Consider the following 14,265-nt stretch of genomic DNA (forward strand, 5'->3'; position numbering starts at 1 on the left):
TCCGATCTGCAAAGAACTCACAGGGGTAACGAAGTATCTGTTGTGACTGCATGAGTTGCCAGGAAGACATTGGTGAATAAGCCAAAGTTTCTCATTGCGAAAACATGTTTAGTTCTGCAGTGTGCGTTTGCTTCCTAATATTTTAGTATTACTTTACCTGGCGAAGTTAAGGCTCCTGCATTATCTCCCACTTGACTACTACCCACAATATTGGTAGTAGTGAAAATACAGTGTCTATTAAGAGAACATTATCTGTTTAGAAATCTTCAAGATCTAACGGATTCACCAATTTTATTATGATTTTTCCTGAGTTTATTGTTTAGTTTATCTCGGTGTGTTTTAGTCTACTTTCAATTTTTATTGTCCTCCACTCGAAATATATTCTCTTGTCACTCTGTTCAAGAGACTATAAAATAAAATAAAAATACAAAAATGATAATAGCAGCCTGGACCAGTTTCATTATCCGTAAAATGTATATATAGTGTACTCTATTACTTACTTTCTTACTAAAACCGGAAAATAGATGTAGGAAAACAATAAGGCAACTCTGCAATATTTACGGGATGCTGAAAACGAGCGTGCCCAGAATTAGCAAGTATCCTAGCTTAATATGGATAAAATGGCGCGTTAGAAGACATATATACACGAGACCGATGGTGTTACTCCAGGAGGCGCGACTGATCGCGCGTTAAGAAACTCTTTCAAACAGTGATAATTTCAGGGGGTGACCTGAGGGAGAATTTGAGACGGTGTTGACCTAAGAAAATTGATCCTTGGTTAGAATCTTCTGAGATCATTGCTTATAAATATTTTTCATTACAAATCAGAGGATTAATGGAATATTGAACATATTGTTTTGTATGGATTTTTAGATTTGCAATTCATATAATGTTTTGCTTTAAACGAGTATGAAAGAAAAGTAGTTGCTAAAAAGTTATTCAAAGAAATGTTCTGAGTCTTCTCATGAAAATAGGAATAGACATTGAAAAACAGAAAAACAGAGACTTACTACGCAGTTTGGACACACAAACTTCTGACGATATAAACCTGAAAATAAAGGAAGAAAAGTGAATGAAGAAAACGTGTTGCAGAGTTAATTCTGCATTGGTTCTATACTTGATATTACCCGTTAATTTGGTGCATTTTTAAGTTGTTATTTGTTGACACTATATTCTTCCCTTTTCTCTTTGTGTCCCAATGTGTAAATTTTTACAAATATTATACAAATCAGGAAACCTTAGTTTATTTGCAACCTAACGTGAAATACGTTAATACGGATATCTTTTCCAAATCGTATGAGTGTTATCGAATTGCGCATTTTTAATATTTACAAATAAATTACTACATATCAATAGTTAGGATTTTCAAAAATCATTTAAGAAATAGTAAAATCGGAGAATTTCTTCTTTCGAAGTAGTATTATGTATCAATCAGTGGCACCGGTACCTAGGAGCTCAGGCCCTTTTCGACCCCCAAAATTTTCATTGGTGTTGAGTTCTTTCCCCCAAATCATCCATACTTTTAATTGATTTGCTGGTAGGACTACTGTAATAGTTTCAAAACTCAGCGCAAAGCTTTAAGTTAGTTACAAAATAACCTACTACATATACCGCATATTCTATCCATATATTATTGGATACGCGGATATATATATATATATATATATATATATATATATATATATATATATATATATATATATATATATATATATATATATATATATATAGTTATTTGAAGTAAGTAACTTCTTTTCATATATAATCCGTCATTTGAGTTGATTGTAAAATCAACAAAGTCCCGACTGTTATATTGATATCGTCGTTTCTAGTATCCGTATATATTTGTTTGAATTGTCTGTGTATAATTTTACGGGTATATCATACAAACAAGAATTACTGTGAGTACAAGGATCCACAGACTCTCTTTTTGTCATTCATCAGCCAGTGTTTCGCTCTACTTCTGCACAAAAACACTCTTAACTATTTGTGCTTTTAACAGGTGGGGACAACTTCATGCTGCTGTTCTAGCTACTCCATCAGACATAATTAATCTTGGAGCGGGCGTTAGTAGGGTTACCCAACTCACGGATTTTGTACCTGAAGAATGTATGTGGTTCATTGTACACAGTATGGCAGCCCACATCAATCTACCGAAACCGGAAGTTGTTGAAATGAACTATTTCTTCCGATATCAATATGATTTCAGTAGAGCAAAAACGATAAGAAATATTGTGAAACGTGTTTTCTGCAATAGTTTTATCTTTGTCAAGAGTAGGTTTCATCTCCTCATTTAACAATCTCTGCAATCCGGAAATAGTACAAATTGATGATTTCCGATTTCAATATTTATCGTATTCGAACAAAAGCAGGGGATACTGAATAGGTTTTCTTGGAATGGATTCAGCTTCCGAAGAACAGGCTCTATCTTCGTTCTTATTTATCTATTGCAGTACTATTTCAAGTTTGAGTATTGAATTGGCATAGTTTAGAAGTATAATAATCTCACCTGTTTATTCTTTTTTGTTTTTCTATAGAGAATTAAAGCGTTTATCTTAACGGAGTTTGTGAATTGAGTTAATCCGATTTTGTAAATGGTGTTAACGTCTTAATGGACAAGGATGACTTTAACATTCGTCTCGTACTATACATGATGAATCTGGAACTTAAGCAAAGTCTCATAAATACAATCGACATCTCGGCCTAGATTGTTAATTGAGCGAATCCCTTAATATCATAAAGGGTAGAGTTGACTTTAATGTCCATATGTTACTATAGCCTTTTCATTTCAATTGTGCCACTACTGGTGCTGCTGTCGATATGCGGTTTCCCTTATCTCCCTCGAAAGTGGAAGGATAAATTGTTGCGGTTGAGGTCTTTCAATAGTTGATTGCAGAAAGCGTTGTCACAATGATTTCGCCATTCTAAGTTACTGTGTTGTTAGGCATTTTAATTAGGCTAACGATCTTCACTCAGCAAGATCAACAACTGAATGACACGTTGGCAACATAACCAATGTTATTCACTTCTTTCCTCAAAGCAAAGGGAAGATTTCCTCTGTTAAAGGTCAACGGTCATGGAGCCGAAGTATTTTTCACATATTTTCCAATGGTACAATGGAAGTTGAAAAGTTCTATTGAATAAGTCTTTGTCAAAAACATTTAAATTTTTATTTGCACTTGATAGCTGTAGCGAGTGCGTCAGTAGAAGTCGTTAATGCAATAAATCGTTTAACATTCTAACGAAAAGCACCCTAGTTGCAGAGACAACTTGCAATACAATTGCTGTAACCTTGGATTGCTTGTCGGCGAAGTTTGCATTTAGCTTGGTTGGAAAATGTGCAAAGCATGCCTCAAGCTGGATTCTAGTAACAAAGTTACATGAGCCAATATTGCATTCAGTGTTCCGTTCAAGCTTGACGCAAGCGTTATACAAGTCAATTCAAGTCAATAGCCAATGAACGGCCAGTGTTGCTCTAACGCTCTGGGAAGGATCACTTGGAAGTATAACTAAAGGCAGATCGTATGAAAGCATGTGTTTCAATTGCAAACCTAGAAAGCCAAAAGCCAAAAGCCAATCTCGCGCCAACTAGCCGAAAGCTTTCTTACTACTAGGGCAGTAACGTTCAGATCGTTTCGATCACATAATAACTAGCAAACGAAACGGAACTCTTTCATTCGAGATAAATAGCTGTACCAATTATCTCAGGGAAGTTGTTAAGGAAATCAATGCGTTAACAACTTAGCAGGTAACGGTGACTTAAACTGTGGTTATCTATATTCCATTTAACTTCTGCGTGTTGAACTGTACCCTTGCTTTGACAGGGTTTATTTTACTTATGTATGTATAAACTTTTATTTCGTTTTTTCCATCAAAATGGGTATGAAATACTAAGGAAAAGAAACGATACCAATTCTTGCCGCATTTGGACAACCATGTTCAGAACTCAGTTTAACCACTAGGTCATGCCTGATATAGTATCAGTGCTCTAAGAGACAAAATCAGTCCCAAACTTCGAAACTGGTGTTATTCCTATCCTGACTCCCTTTGGTGCAAAAGAGCATGCATTTAATTTCCAATAAGATGGTCTTGAAATTTTCAGCGAATTTCAGTGATCCAAATTAAAGTTTTAACAGCCTATGTCTCTTATAGGCGGTAACTTCGATGTTGAAACAGAATGCTAAACTCCATCCACCAACCAGCCAAGTGAATCGTAAGAAACTTAACTCGTTCGCTACCACTTGACGCCATATGGCGTCATTCATACCTATTGCTGTGTGCAACTTAACGCCATATGGCGTCATTCATACCTATTCATGTGTGATAGTTAACACCATATGGCGTCATTCATACCTATTGCTGTGTGCCACTTAACGCCATATGGCGTCATTCATACCTTTTCATGTGTGCCACTTAACGTCATATGGTTTCATTCATAGGGGGATCTACCTATTGCTGTGTGTCACTTAACGCCATATGGCGTCATTCATATCTATTAATGTGTGCCACTTAACGCCATATAGCGTCATTCATACCTATTGCTGTGTGCCACTTAACGCCATATGGCGTCATTCATACCTATTGCTGTGTGCCACTTAACGCCATATGGCGTCATTCATACCTATTGCTGTGTGCCACTTAACGCCATATGGCGTCATTCATACCTATTGCTGTGTGCCACTTAACGCCATATGGCGTCATTCATACCTATTACTGTGTGCCATTTAACGCCATATGGCGTCAATCATACCTATTCATATGTGCCAGTTAACGCCATATGGCGTCATTCATACCTATTCATGTGTGCCACAACGCCATATGGCGTCATTCATACCTATTGCTGTGTGCCACTTAACGCCATATGGCGTCATTCATACCTATTCATGTGTGCCAGTTAACGCCATATGGCGTCATTCATATCTATTGCTGTGTGCCATTGACGCATTTGGCGTCAAGAGTTCTCATTGTAGACATTTTCTGTGAAGCGGCACGCAGGTGTAGAACTTTTATACTGTGGTATAGAAGTCAGCACGGGCTTGCGCCGGGCCGTAAATTTTTCATATACAACCATATTTCTCGGGCTTTATAGTGCCTAACTTTGTAAACATACTGGACAATGACATTTATGGTTCCATTTTTCCTGCAGAACTTTTAAAGCACATCTAAATTTCTAACTTGAGACGCCCACACAAAGACTCTGATTATCATTTGTAATTGAGAGTAAAGCTAGTCGTGTAATAGTGGAGAGAAATAAACAGATTAAGCTTATCTGGGAGTGAACGTTTGAGTAGCCAGAGTGTGGATTTAATTTTTTTCGTCATAGCAATCGATAATGACTTCTTTGGGAACTAACAGAATGAGTTCAGTTCACATCCCTTTCCATAAGAAGTTGCACACATTGTCACTTTGTTTTAAATATTTTGTGCAGCTGCAGATCTAGGACAGAGAGGGTTGTAAAACTGCTACTTTAAGAGCTCCAAACTCTGGGATGAGTTTTATTTATATGTAAAATAAGAAAGTTCCTCTTCTGGGGAGGGGCAATTGCCCCGTTCGCCCCACCCCCCTGATTAGGAGTATTCATTTCAAGTTGAACATATCATGAAAATTTATACAAATGAAATGAAATATTTAGTTTGACGTCCAACATTTATGCACCAAGGCTAAGGGAGACTGAATTTATATAACTGACCGTCTTCTTTAGAGAATTCATATAATTAGAAAGTGCAAATGATAAGCTTTCTTTCGTTATTCTCTCTAAATCATGTAAGGTTTTAAACTGTAAAATTAAACTTCTAACTGTTGTAAAAAAAATAACGTTAATTATTAAGTTTCTGTAATTCGGGCTTATTTCGGGCTAATTTGATTATCGCACAAGCTCGGAGAGGGCTCGGGCTTAAGAGATAAAGGATATTTCGGACTTGGGTCGGACCTCACAGTAATGGGCCGGACCGGGTCCGGGGTAAAAATTCCGGCTCGTGCAGACCTCTACTCTGATGGCAAACACAGTGTTGGAATGTCAGTTTCTGTAGTGTGCTTGGTTTCCGGTAGATGTAGCTAGTCTGTTGCAAAAGGCAGAATGTTGCGAGAATGTAGGTGGCACATTGGGTTGGGGTACTGAAATCAAGGTGGCAGCGAAAGAGTTAACACATCTTTCTTCTGTTAGTTTAATGATCTTCCTTCCCAATGGGATTTTACCCCTCGGAAATAACATATGCAAACATTTCCCTCTGACTTCATGAGTCATATCCTTCTTCTCTCCATCGTCTTACACTTTTACACTGTCATTATTTTCCTTCAAACGTTCTTATCTAGCTTTTCGTGAACGTAACAAACCCTTCTAAAAACTGGAAAGAGAATAACACGAAAAGTACGTTTGTTTCCATTTCAACAAGTTTCAATTTCATCCAGTAGGTGGCAAGTGTCCAAGGATGTCTGCTGCCATCTAACGGTGCAATTTGTAATATATTGTATCCTTCAATTTCATAATTTTATTTTAATTGCGGATATAGAATAAAATGAAAAATGGATATTTAGCATTAAAGTAATTGCCATATCTGAAGATATAATAATGGATAAGGGCTGATGTTCGTATTTAGTGTCAAAATCTTCAATTTTTGAAAAGTAACATTTTCCAGAATATTCGGTCTTTGAAGTTTCATTGCTGAAAGTTTCATGTTCGTACGACATCAGATTCCCTTCCGGAACTGCAAATGATTGTCTACTTCCATTGTATTTTCAATCTTAAATAAATCTATTTTCAGTTTAGACGTTCATTACAGATTGTTAGATGATTACAATTAGTGTATATCTTTCTGAAAAGAGTACACACACATCATTTTGTTCATTGTTGTTTACTGTTCTGCGTACACAGTTCTTTGTTCTCAGGGCCGGATTTCCCAATAGGCCCGGTAGGCCCGGGCCTATGGGCGCAAGCTCCCAGGGGGCGCACGGCCGAGAGAAAAAAATTTTAAAAAATATCTAGAAATAAAAATAATTAGCCATAACTTAACATATTTTTTGAATTGATTTTAAAAAATCAGGCTAATAAAACATTCTGATTTTGAAGTTCATTGGATCAAATAATTGTTGGTAAAGTTCACCAATCTTTTGTTAATACATTAACGGTATTTTGTTAAGCCCAGAACCAAGTAAATTCCTCAAAAAACTTGCAATGATAAAATTGCATCGTGGAGTGGTGTTTAATGGGCCATAGTACTGAATATACCGCAAAAATAACTGGAAATATGCAAAATCACTTGAATGAGGTGATGTGCAATATTGGATATCCAACTAGGTATTAAAACATTTTTCTTGCATCGAAGAAGGCTACAAGAAAGTTCCACATTATGTGGTGGCTGAATGTTAAAGTGATTATAATGTTTGTGTTTGAGAAGAAATATTCTGATTTTTGTACGTTAGAGTGAAAATTTTATGGTTTAATTTTTGTAAAAAGTTGCTGAAAATATACATGTTTCACATAGCATAAACAATATTATCACTCTACTTTACTGTAGTTCATAATATAAGATAAAATGCCAGTACAATGTGGTGGCCGAATATTAAAGTGAGTCTCTGTACATGTATGCGTACTCTCTAAATATAATAAAGTGTTAATAAAGTAACATAGTACCGTTCAGAATATACATTTTAAAAAATCCTCTGTGGACAACAGTAATCATATGCTGTGATATAAAAATTAATTCACCTTTGAAATCATAATATAGTAATAGAATGCAATTTTCTTTCTGATTGAACATAAATTCTCGGATAAATTCCCATTTTGGGAATCTTCCCGGGAATATTCCGTGGGAATATTCCCAAAAAATATCTTCCCGGGAATTTACCCATCACTAGACGTACGCAGGGTGGGTCCTGGGGGTCCGGACTTACCCGAAATTTCCATTTTTGGGCAAATTTAGCCTAATTTTAGGGGCAATTTTAGGAATTTTAATATAAAATATCCTAATATTGAGTTTGGACCCCTAACGAAATAGATTCCTGCGTACTCTACTGCTATCAAATAAACTCTTTTAAAATCATTTAGCTTTTAATGTTCGTTTCTAGCATTGAGATAACGTTATACGTTGTCTTGTAACTTCATGTAGGATCTAAACTCTATCAAACTCTGATCTTTTTGCACAATTAATCACATGTACAAGCAATATTAATCTGAAACACATTCTGACTCCTATGATGGATTAGCACAAGTTTCTACTTGTTTACACGGACTAGTGTAGGGTTTCATTTAAGAAAAGATCAGCTACCTTATATATGCTACTTTTCTTATCGTATTACGATGGCTCTTGGTACTATGAATCCAGTTTATACTAAAAACTACTAAGGGCAAATGAATCTAGTTTATGTAGAAAAGTATTAAGGACAACTTCTTTTAAAATTATCCTTGTATTTCATATGAAAACTGTAAAGAGATAAACATGTCATTCATTACAATATTTAACTTACCTTGTGTCATATATTACAGGTAAGACGGTGCTATAACACTTTAAGTAAAATAAATCATATATGCGAAAAATAATTAAATACGCATTATCAGTGGTGCTATTCAGCCGATTCGCATCGGTTCACAAGAACCGGTTGATAAAATATTTCGAGTTTGCAAAACCGTTTGTCATTCGAAATTATGAACTGACTCTACCTCACACACCCACACATGCAGATGGAAGAGAGAACTTATTGGATGTAAATTTTTCACAGCGAAAAACAATTTGTCCTATTTAGAAGAAATTCCTTTGCTCTGTACATACAAAAGTATTAATGACAGGGTTTGGAACGGTAAATTTTATTTTAAGTGTTTTTGTTTTTAGAAATTTTTATAGCTATAGGCTTAAACATATGATATTTCACAACAAGGTATAAGCATTTAGTTCTTAAGCTCAAATACTCAGATATCAAGAATGAGAACCGGAATCATATGAGTGAAGTGGCGAAAGTTATTTATACAGAATTGACACGCATACAGACCGATATCAACAATTGCCGATTCATTGCTGGACGAAAGTCTCTTCAATACTTTTTGGCAACCATCTATCTTGCACAATTCGTTTCCAATATATTCGTAGTCCTACTTAATTTCCTCACACCATCTTCTATTAGGATGCTATGTAGGTCTCTATTTGTTACTTGTGGTATCTAGTAAAAATTTCGGTTTTGCCTACTCTGTATCATGGAGCAGCACCAGTAACTACCTGTACATTTCAATTAAATTTGAATTTTCAAATGCCTTTAGGCATCTGCGTAAGTGAGAAATTAATCTTGAAATGCTCAGTGCCTTTTCGCGGGAGGCCAAGGAGTGACTTTCCGAAATCAAAGACAACGCTTTACTGAGCCACGACCGCTTTGTATCAGTTTAATTTTCAGTATATAATTAGTTGCTGCTTTAGATCAGAGTCTTTTTTTAAAAATCATGGACACTTATAATATAATGGATAAACGTACTGCACACAATCCTTAAGAAAGTTTAGCTACTTTCACTGCTAGCTTTCTAGTTTTAGATATTATATATTTACAACGAAGGGATGCGTATGCAAAGATGCTTCCCCCTAAATCCTGCACTACATATATAGGGTGTTTGGAAACAACACTGACAACGTTTGGAAGGTGATTCGTCACATCGAAATAAGACAAAAAGTATAGACCAACCTGCGTGCACAAACGCTTCCTCTCGGAGTTACAGGCTGCTGAAAACATGAAAAAATGAACTTTAAAGGTCCATAGCTCCAAAACTATGAGACCTACCGTAGTCGGGTCAAGACTTTACTAAGGTCCTAATATGTACTCTATCCAAAAATAAATTCTTTTGAATCCTGCAGTACTTCCGCTACAATTTTTATAGAGGTAGTTAGTGAATACTTCAGATTATATGCCTGTAACCAAAGTGCCTGTACAAAAATTGTTGCGTGAGTACCTTAGGATTCTGAAACTTGTATTTTTGGATAGATCACATTTTACTTCCTAAGTAAAGTCTTGACCCGACTACGGTAGGTCCCATAGTTTTGGAGCTAAGGACCTTACAAATTATTTTTTTTTTAATGTTTTCGGCAGCCTATAGCTCAGAAAGGAAGCATTTGTACACCCAGGTCGGTCTATACTTTTTGTCTTATCTTGGTGTCAGGAATCACCTCCCAAACGTTGTCGGTGATGTTTTGAAACGCCCTATGTATATATATATATATATATATATATATATATATATATATATATATATATATATATATATATATATATATATATATATATATATATATATATATTTTTTCAAGGTGAGTCAAAATAAATGTTACAAACCAATACCTTGCGAACATCAAATAAGAAAAATGTTAATAGTCAATGTATAATACTTATGAAGAGGACCGAATTAAAAATTTCAAATGGAAATATAGGTCGAGTGATACCTTGTTTGATAGATCGTGTAACAGCAAACACTTTAGAACAAAATTTGTTTTGATTTCGGGAAGCCTGTTTCACGATCTATCAAACAAGGTATCACTTGACCTACATTCCCATTTGAAATTTTCAATTTGGTCTCGCGACCCCATGATGGGGGCCCTGGGGACACCGCAACAACATCATTCCACGTTGCTTGTGGCTTTTTCCCTTTTTCATTTATTGTTTTGTCGTTTTCTACTCAGCCGTCTCTGATTTATAAGTAATGGAAATTTTCTTTGATACAGGGCCATTTTCGGGCGCCATCTTGGAAATCGTGGCCCATATAAAAAATTGTTTCCCATAAAAACTGTTGAATTTTCCTCTATCGAACGAGATATCATTCGAACTATGTTCCCATTTGAAATTTTCACGTACACCTCCTCCCCCCAAAATTTGGGGCCAGGAGGAGCCTCATGCGTGAGCTATTTTTAGGCCTCTCTGCATTGTACATTGACTCTTAATATTTTTCTTATTTGATTTATAGTTTGCCGCGAAATATTGGCTTTGAACACTTATTTTGACATATCTATATCTATATCTATATATATATATCTATCTATATCTATCTATCTATCTATCTATCTATATATATATATATATATATATATATATATATATATATATATATATATATATATATATATATATATATATAAGGTGGTCCATTAGTCTTAGTAGAGTGGATTACTTTGGAAACAAAAACAATTAAAGCAAATCTGAATAGCGGAGGGCAGACTAGGGTAAAGAAGCTACCGATTGATGCATCCGTGGTGAATGAGGGCCATCTTGGGTCCATGTTAAGTTTTTAAAATAGGAAAATATGCATTTGACACATCAATTAACACTGTTTTGTGCAGGGGAATGCAGTCCCGCAAGCAAAAAAGCGTTACCATGTCCCGTTCCAAAGTAATGACGCCCAAAGTTGACGGTTTTCTGTTTCTTGTGGTGAGAGCGACATGGCACTAACGCTCCAAGAAAAACGTGACGCCTCACATTAGACAGGTTTTCTTTTCGTTGCACGTAAACGAGATGGCGCTGACGAAGAAGGAAAGAATTGAGATCATAATAATGTCTAGGGAAAGAAACAGTTGTGTGATTGCCCAGGACTTCAACGAGCGCCACCCCGAAAGACCTGCAATAAGCCACAACACAGTTAGGTACCTCATTAGAAAATTCAGCGTAACTGGTAATGTTGCCAAAAGACCACAGTCATTTCCCCCACGAACCGCGACAGATGAGATGACATCCACAATGGTGCTTGCTGCGAGTGTGTAAAGTCCAAAGTGCAGCGTAAGACAACTATCAGCGATAACAGGCGTACCACGTGCTTCTGTGATGAGGATTCTCCATACGAACAAGTGGCATCTCTCCAAGCTGCAGCTTGTCCAAAACGTTTCAGAAGATGATCCAGACCGGCGCATGGAATTCATCAATTGAGCAATTGAGCTTTGTTACAATATGACCGAGATTCTCATTTCCCAGCCATCGTTCTCTTCACAGGAGAGGCAAACTTTTATTTGGATGTTAAAGTGAATCGCCAGAACATGCGATATTGGTCTGATGCAAACCCACATGCGATCAATCCCTGCAAGAGAGTTAGCCCTTTTCATATCATTAGGTGGTGTGCCATATGGAACACGATCATAGAACCCTTATTCATTCCTAGTACCCTAAATGGTGTCCTATATCTGAACATGTTATAGAAATTGGCGTTCCCGTTGCTTCTCCGCCCTGATGCCACATTACCGCTATATTTTCAGCAAGATGGTTTCCCACCGCACTATGCGCAGCCTGTGAGGGAATGCTTGGATCTGCACTTTCCTGGACGTTGGATCGGTCGCCGAGGCCCAGTGGAGTGGCCAGCCCAGTCGCCGGACCTCACTCCCTTGGACTTTTTTATGAGGACACTTAAAACACCTTGTGTACAAGGAGAAGATTCGGGATGTTGCACACCTATATGGACGTATTCAGGACGCCTGTGATTGTATTACCCCCACTGTGTTGTTACGGGTTCAGTAGAACTGGATTAAGAGACTCCGGTTGTGTGTTGCAATGAACGGGCAATATGTGAAGCAAATCATGTAGGTGGGATTTTGGCGCGTTATAACTATGGAACGGGAGATGATAACACATTTCTACTTGCGGGACTTCATTCCCCTGCAATGCTAATTGATATGTCACATGCCTACTTTCCCATTTGAACAAATTAACCTGGATCCAAGATGGCGGCCATCGAGATGGCTGCTGTTGACTACGCATGTATGAATCAGTAGCTCCTTTACCCAAGTCCGTCCTCCGAGTAGTCAGATTTGCTTTAATTATGTTTGTTTCCGAAATAATCCACTGTACTAACTTATGGTCCACGCTGTATATCAGTGTCTTCTTTTAGATCTTAACTTTTGCGTAGCAAAATGCGAAACATCACAATATGTAAGTTTTGTATCGCACTCTCGGCAGCAAAGGAAAACATTATTATTATTATTATTATTATTATTATTATTATTATTATTATTATTATTATTAGTAGTAGTAGTAGTAGTAGTAGTAGTAGTAGTAGTAGTAGTAGTAGTAGTAGTAATAGTAGTAGTAGTAGTAGTAGTAGTAGTAGTAGTAGTAGTAGTAGTAGTAGTAGTAGTAGTAGTAGTAGTAGTAGTATTAAATGAGAAGCAAACTAAGGAAAAAGTAACGGCAATTATATTCTTTTTGGGGGGAAAACAACAATTAGATTTTTAACTGTTACATTCTACAAATTGTAACTTTAGAATCCATAATATCTTGAAGAAACGGGTAATTGGAATTACTCACTTTACGAAGTCAACTTCATTTTTTGCGATAAAACAAAATAACTTACTTTACAAAAAGTCCAGTTTGTAATTGTAGGCAGTTGATAGTTGCGGATCCAATTCCTTTTTCATAGTTTAAATATTTTAATCCGAACACTGCGGATTTATCGTAACTTCTATGTAAAGTAAGCAAGCACATCTAGGTCAATTATATGAAACAAATATGAAAAAATAGAAGGGCAAAAAAGAGTACTGCTAAAACCTATTCTAGCTAGTAATCTAGTTTTTGAAAGAAAATAGCTCCAGTCTTGGATTTCAGGACTCGGTTGAACCATTTTCTTTTCAGATAGAGTCTAGTGTCGAAGAGGATATGGTATTTTCCATCAATTCTACAGGCTGTTTCTAATGATTTCGTATGTAGTCAGGAATACAGATTATGTTCTTGAGAGCCAACAGAAATCTAAAATAAACATCGGATTTTCAAGAAGATTAGTCACTAAATTCTAACCGTATGTAAGATCGAAAGAAAACCATTCTGTCATAAAGGAAAGACAAAGTGTTTTCTCTTGCAAAAATAGTCCGAAATTATGATCATGAATGCCTCGCATTTTGTGATACAATTTTTCATTTGCGTCGCGCTTCTAGGATTTTGTGTAGCAAACTCCGATGCGATACCCCTTAAATAAAACGCTGATATATACAGAACCGGTTGTTGAAAATCAGGAAATAACAACATAGGCTATTGTAGGCTGATTAAGTTAACAGATTCTGCTACAAAAAATCCTAATCTAATCTTATGTCTTCGTAACTGACGTTTGACGTGAATTAATGACACCAGAATATCTATTTTCAAATCTCTAATAATAGATTCCAGTGTGTGAATACAGCCATGTGTTGATAAGGTAATAACAGCATTATGTTAAGTTGACGATAGTGGGCCTCCAAACCACAGGATTCCTAATGTCACAGTAAAAGTTTGGTTAGCGTGACAGCAACTCTCATGATCAACTATCAATTTTTGTGCCACACATATATG

Source organism: Thermobia domestica, chromosome 4, assembly GCF_964235325.1.
Source record: "Thermobia domestica chromosome 4, izTheDome1.hap1.1, whole genome shotgun sequence".
Classification (NCBI taxonomy): Eukaryota; Metazoa; Arthropoda; class Insecta; order Zygentoma; family Lepismatidae; genus Thermobia; species Thermobia domestica.